This window comes from Pinus tabuliformis, chromosome J (assembly GCF_031772625.1).
Source record: "Pinus tabuliformis cultivar Carrire ecotype Pingquan chromosome J, CPIR1, whole genome shotgun sequence".
In the NCBI taxonomy this organism is placed as follows: domain Eukaryota; kingdom Viridiplantae; phylum Streptophyta; class Pinopsida; order Pinales; family Pinaceae; genus Pinus; species Pinus tabuliformis.
Window position 1 is genome coordinate 1,088,768,859 of NC_142295.1, and position 6,992 is coordinate 1,088,775,850.

Sequence of the window (6,992 nt, forward strand, 5' to 3'; positions counted from 1 at the left end):
ACATGTACTACATGAATTTGAAAGGGATGAGGGTGGGTGGAATCTCAGGCAAGTTTGATGGAATAGATACACCTAAGCTAAAGGAAGTTCACTCTTTGTGGTGTATCCCTGAACCACTTTCATAAGATAAAAGGCAAATCAAACTATATCACATTGGTAAATGAAATGATACTTGTGAGAACAAGATCAACAACCCTTCCTACGTAATCTAGACATTAGCATCATTCTTGTTCTTGCCTTCGGTATCTTGGTTTTGTCCAAGTAACCTACTCGGATATTCATATCCATCTAAGACCTTCTTCTGAGCCTCCTTTACCTTAAGTGACTGCAATTTCAAATGATTGTAGAAGCAAACCCCAAGAAAGCCAAGCCATACCCTAACAGATTAATACCAGTCACTCTGTCCTTTATAACAGACCATGATAAGGCAATGAGGAGCCAGTCCTTGACAACACCTGCAGCGTTCATTGTAAGGGCCAATGTCTTACCAACCAAAAGAAAAACTACCAAGTTAGCATAAATGAACATGCACAGTTGGCACTAAAAAGCCTCAAATCCAGATAAAATGAAGAAGAGGCTGCTAGAATCGGGAACTCAATTATTGCCCAAGGGATTGACAAGAATACAAAATAGCAAGGGGCAACATAGTATAATGATGTTATTGGATTCAGACTAATCCCCTTAGCGGTCAGAAGTATTTGAATCAAGACTAACCGTGTTGCCTCAAAAACCACCCAATTGCAACATGACATCCCTAGAATTGAGCTAGGCTTCCCCATATGCAGCAATGGCAACCCCTAAAGAGATTCCAACCATGTTGCTCATAGTCTTTGAACTGAAACACTCCTTTCCCAAAAAAACTCCAATGCAATACACTGCAATAGGCATGAGGGCCTTAAGCATCTGTATAAGAACAAGGCCAAGGTAGGAATGAACAAGGCCTAGGTTAAGGAGGGCATGAGGTTGAGGAATGAACAAGGCCGAGGTTAAGGATGGCAGAGTTTTGATAAATGGAATGATGAGACACATGGCCTTCATGGTAGGTCCAACATAGCATTTTGTGTAGGATGATTAATATGCTATGTGGTAGCTGTAATTTATAAAATTTGCATTTGCATGCGCTACATGTGCCTCCTGCCTCACTGAGAGGTGTAACTAGAGAATGATTGCCTTGAAGAAAGTCAATTGCTAAACACAAACACATAGTTTTTTAGCAAATGGACTAGGAAATCTAACCAGGCTCACCACTGGAGGTATAAGCTTTCAAAATTGTTGATCGTACATGTAGTCATCAGAGCAGATTTGATAGTGGAGATGCTCCATTTAGGGTTGACAGAACTCAATAAGGCAGCAATTTTCCTTCTGCCGGGTTGACAGGTCTCAATAAGGTAGCAATTTTCTTTAGTGCGGCAGAATATTCATTATGGTTAGCTACAGAGCATCACTGTGGGGACTTTAAGGAGGAAGAAGACGTGCCTACCTTTCTTGACGCCATTCCAGCTACGACTACAGGTGGAATTTGGCCTAAAGCTTTCAAAATTGTTGATCATTTGAGCTTCCTGGTATCCTTAACTTGAAGTAGCAGCCTGTCACTGTAGAAAATTAATGACTTGTCGGCTGTAGCTTGAAACCATAGGACATTATTGAATCTGGAGCTTATGTTGTTAACTAAAAAAATTTGAAGTCCCCATTAACAATACCAAAGATGTATTTACTTAAATACAACAAATACACAGAAATGGATAAGCAGTCATATTTATTATTATTGTCTGTTATTGCTTCCTTTTTATCTAGATTACCATTATTCAATTTTGTTTTCTGCTACACTTTAAAATAGAAACATACATTGCAACTTTCTAGTGACTCGTGCTTTTGTTATTCTCCCTGTAAAGGTATTGTAAACAACACATTGTAGACAGATAGATGGACGAACAGATAGTGGAGACGCTCCATTTAGGGTTGACAGGTCTCAATAAGGCTAACAAATTCTGGGCTTCCTTCTTCGGACGATGATGTAGCAGATTCTGGGCTTCCTTCCTCGGATGGCTAATAGATTCTGGGCTTCCTTCCTCATGGCAAACATAATTCCACACCACCCACCAAGTTCTCTGCTGCAACTTCCGATTTAGAGCCCAAGACTTTGGGTCACAATATAGTCATAAAGAAGACTAGAGATGTGTTAAGTCCAAGCAACTTCCGACTCAGAGCCTGGTTCAATCATGAAGAAGACCAGGGATGTGTTAACACCAAGCAGACTCGAGACAGGATGAAGACCAAGCTGTCGCCAAGTTGGAAAGAAGAAGATCTCTGAAGATTCATATCAAAGAGCTGTTGCCCCATTAGAAAGACCCTTTCGTCCTCTGGCAACCCGAAAATGGTGGGTGAGTTTCCTGAGTTTCTTTCCAAAATCATAGGTCCAGATTATAAGTGATAGCAAGGTAGGCTAAGTTGTTTGGAGTTTGCAGTTTGTAGCAATTGTTGACACAGTTTATTGTGTTGCTTCATAGCTCTCCCTATTGCGCTGCTTCTGCTTCACAGCTCTCTTCTGCCCTAGAACCTGGGTTACTGGTTAAGAAGGAAGGCTCTGCAGGCAAGTACCTTGGATAATGTAAAGATTGCTCCCGTAAAGATACCACAGACACCACATTAACATATAACAACTTCAGTGACACCGCACGAACACGTGGCAATTTCAACGACTAAGAAATGGCTTATGGAAACTTTATCTTCCCTGGGATTTCCAAACTGGGCTAGCATTTAATATTGCTAGACTAATGCTAGCATTAGTCTACAGTTTGAAACAATTTTGAAATATGAAAAACAAAAAACCAAAATAATATAAGATTATCACCCCTCCGCCTCGGGAAGAGGCTAAATAAGACCACGAAAAAAATTAGAATATAGTCTGCGGACGACATAGCACATCGACGCCTAAAAACTTACTGAATATTTTGGGCGAACTAACGTTAAGCCATCAAAATGAATTACTATAGTCCCATGCCATTGCCAGATGGTAGGGACTAATAATGGAATGAATGGCCACAGATATTTTATAAATGATATGAACTTTCAAACTAACACAAACATAACTAATACCAGGGACTAATAATGGAATGAATGGACACAAATATTTTATAAATGATACGAACTTTCAAACTAACACAAACATAACTAATACAAAAAGGGAGATTATAAAAAAGGATACTAACAAAAATTTACCCATAAAATCAATGAGGTGATCAAGCCAAATCATGTGAATCTTCAAATTCCAAAGAACAACTAGTCAAAATAATTTTTATATGACTATTGGAAAACAATATAACCATAGAAACCTAGAGAGCACATAATTTAATTTTCCCTAGCAATTTTAGAAGTGAAGTGACATCTAGGTCCCTAGTCAAATCTTGGTTCATAATCATATACTCTATCAAACTTGGGACATTATATTACTTTTAAGCTCCCCATTCTTTGCAAATTGCATGGCCAAAAACATATTTTTTATATTTTTTCGTAGAGCTAGTGTTTTCTCAATGTGCAAAATCATAAATTTGGACCTAGGTTCAAATTTAAAGTCATTTTGAGCACTATTAGTCATTTCCATAACATCTGGATAGCTAAAATCTAGCTCCCTAGTAAAATCTTGGTTCATAATCATATACTCTATCAAAATTGGGACATTATACTACTTTGAAGCTCCCCATTCTTTGCAAATTGCATGGCCAAAAACATATTTTTTATATGTTTTCGTAGAGCTAGGGTTTTCTCAATGTGCAAAATCATAAATTGGGACCTAGGTTCAAATTTAAAGTCATTTTGGGCACTATTAGTCATTTCCATAACATTTGGATAGCTAAAATATAAGTATATGGCCCAACAACATGAAAGTTCATTATTTTTCTCATTTTTATACCCCATATTCAATTTGAAATATGTCGATGAAGGACACCAACCCATGAGTTGCAACTACCCATACATCTCAAACCATTGTTTGGTTTAATAAATCATTAGCTTTGATGGACTTTGGGCATTCCACTACCTATAGATTCCCCCTTATCAAATAATTTCCATAGTTGGAACATGTTCTAATGGCCAATTTTTTTTATCTAATATTTTTCACAATATGGAATATGATTAGAATTATCATTCTACGGGTTAAATATTTAAATCATCATCCCTAGAAATAATAAAGAGTGTTTCAAAATTAGGGTGGCCAAAATGCATGTGTAGGATATAATTGCATAAAGTATTGTTCATCATTTCATATTGTATTCATAAGAACCAATTTTACATTCTCTTGAAATGGCTTTAACCCTCAATTTCCAACTCACTGTTGAGTCCAAAATTCAAATGGGGCATTATTTTAACAAACCCTCATCTCTACTAAATTTAGAACATTAGATTACTTTCAATAACCCCCTTATTACACATGTCCCACTACCAAAGCATTTTTTTATAGGACATTTCATAGAGCTAGTGTTTTGTTAAAGTGAGAAATTCAAGAATTTGGATCAATGGGTCAAAGTTGCATATCATTCTCCCTAGCACCGCTAAATAGTGTGGTAGCCTCTATGTGGCCAAACTATATTTATAGTATTTGAATACACATAATTTATTTCTTTCTTCATTTTATGGACTCCGTAACACCCATTCTGCATGTGCCCCTAAAGGGATCTAACCTCCAAGTTGCAAATCGCCATAAACCCCAAAATCATACGTAGTTCAATAAACCATTCTCTTTAACATAATCATGACATCAAATTTCCTCTATCTCTCCAAATTTCCAATAGGTTACATGATTCTGACATGTTTTATTAGGTGTTGTTCATAGCTAGTGTTTCACTTAGTAAGGATCAGTACAAGAATTTGGATTTAGGGTCAAATTTGTAAATTGTTGTTCTAGGAATAACTGGATAATGTCTATGTCTATGAATGGACAAAATGCAAGTGTATGATTTGATGAAACTCAATCTTATTAATTTATTCATTTTATGCCCCTAAGGCTAGTTTCATTTTTGTCCCTAAAGGGATTTTATCATTGAGTTTTAACTCATCATAAACCCAAAATTAGGTATCTATTTAATGGATCCTTATATGTCATGGAATTAGTACATTAAATTACATTTAGGGGGGGGCTTCCCCATAAACCCCATAGCTAGATCATGTTTTAACAAACATTATCTAGAGCAAAGGTTTCAGTTAATAAGGATTGTCATAAGAATTTGGATCTAAGGATCAATTCTGCAACTTTCCATTATGGAAACTAATGGCTAATGTACCAACCTCAAAATGGATAAAATATATGAGTATTTTCTAATGATATATAATTTTGTTTCTTTGTTCATTTTGTATGTCACAAGGACTAGTTTTACACGAATTCCTAAAGTGTTGTACCACATGAGTTGCATCTCATTATATACCCCAAAATGCAACTTTATTTAAAGAACCATTAGGTCCAATAGAATTAGTACTCCATAATACCTCTATGGATCCTTCTATCATGAGTCCCACAACCAAAATATGTTTTATCTAATATTCTTCAAAGATAAGGTTCACCCATTGAGAATCATCATAATATTTTGGATCCATGTGTCCAATTTGATTTTTTTTAATCTTGGGAACTATTGAATAATTTGTTTGCCTCTAGATTTCTAAAATATATGCATCAGATATGATGGAACAAAGTTTTGTTGTTCCTTTTAATTTTTATAACTGAGGGGATAGTTTCACATCTTACCCAAAATGGCTTTGACCCTTGACTTACAACTCACCAAATGTTATTGGCCCTCAAATTGAGAATCATCATCTTTAATGGAATTAGAACATCATATTACCTAAATATACACCCATTTATCTCAAAGTGGGTATCTGACAAAGGCGCGAGGTCACCTTCACCTAAAACAAAAGAAGAGATGGACGACAGACATAGTAGCACGACGCGGACCCATAGGCAACGTTCGCTTGCATCAAGCATCCAAGGGAACAAGAGAAAGGGGGGTCGGGGAAGAAGTCCAAGGCCACTAAGACGTCGTTGGACCCAATCACCCTCACAGAGGGTGAGTTGCACGAAATTGGAGACACGATGTGAGATGTCACTGTGGAGGCCCTACAACAGTTTGAGCAGTAGCAACAACTAGTATTGGGGGCTATCTAGATAGGTATGCAGGAGGTGCAGACCTGCGCATCACAAGCTGGCACGATGTCTACCAACCTTGCTATCCACACTTTAGAAGCTGCCGAGATGCTACGTGCGAGGGTATCCAGTGCAATAGTGTTGCCCGATGGAGCATTGACCACAGAGAGTGAAGCTTATAGGCCCACTGTCAGCATCGTCAAGGGAGTAGGGTTGAATTTGGCAGTGCTCCTTGGCGAGGTGCTCCACCTATTACAGGATGGAGTGATTACAGAGTTGAGGGCCCGTGAGCACCACACTCTACAGGTGATCAACGAGTAAAGGATTACAATGAGCAGATGGCACTACAACGAGACTCTACCATCGCCACCATGACTGAGGCTACTGACCAAAACAAGCATATACTTCAGGTCGTGGAGGAAGCATGCTGAATAGTCCCAGAGTTGGCTATTCCTAAGAAAGAACTAGTCGAGGTGTGCGTCTGCAAGCTGGCTACAGGTGTGTGCGACGTTGGTACAGAAATGGAGAGGGTTCAGTTGGAGTTGAACCTGCAGATCACAGAATTATAGTTGAAGGTCCAACCTTCAACTCTACCAAAAGTAAAGGAGCAACGTGTAGCCACTGTCACAGAGGGTATAACGACAATTGAAAGTGTAGTAGCCGATTGCACACAACTCTTTGAACAGTCGTTCGAGGTCCTTTGTTAATCACTTTAATCACTTCATTAACTCATCTATAAAAGCAAAGATCTCCATGGAGCAAAAGGGATAGAAGTGAACATAGGTACATACTGCCGAATTGAGATCCCAGTTGCGCCTTGAGATAAACTAAGGTTAGCAATGGGCCTTGTGGTTGCACAAAG

General features: G+C 38.1%; 1 pseudogene; it reads right to left on the reverse strand.

The window, feature by feature from the left end:
- Positions 1–208: 208 nt before the first annotated feature.
- LOC149230812 (putative sugar phosphate/phosphate translocator At2g25520 pseudogene) lies at positions 209–1,038 on the reverse strand (annotated as a pseudogene).
- Between the last annotated feature and the right edge of the window lie 5,954 nt (positions 1,039–6,992).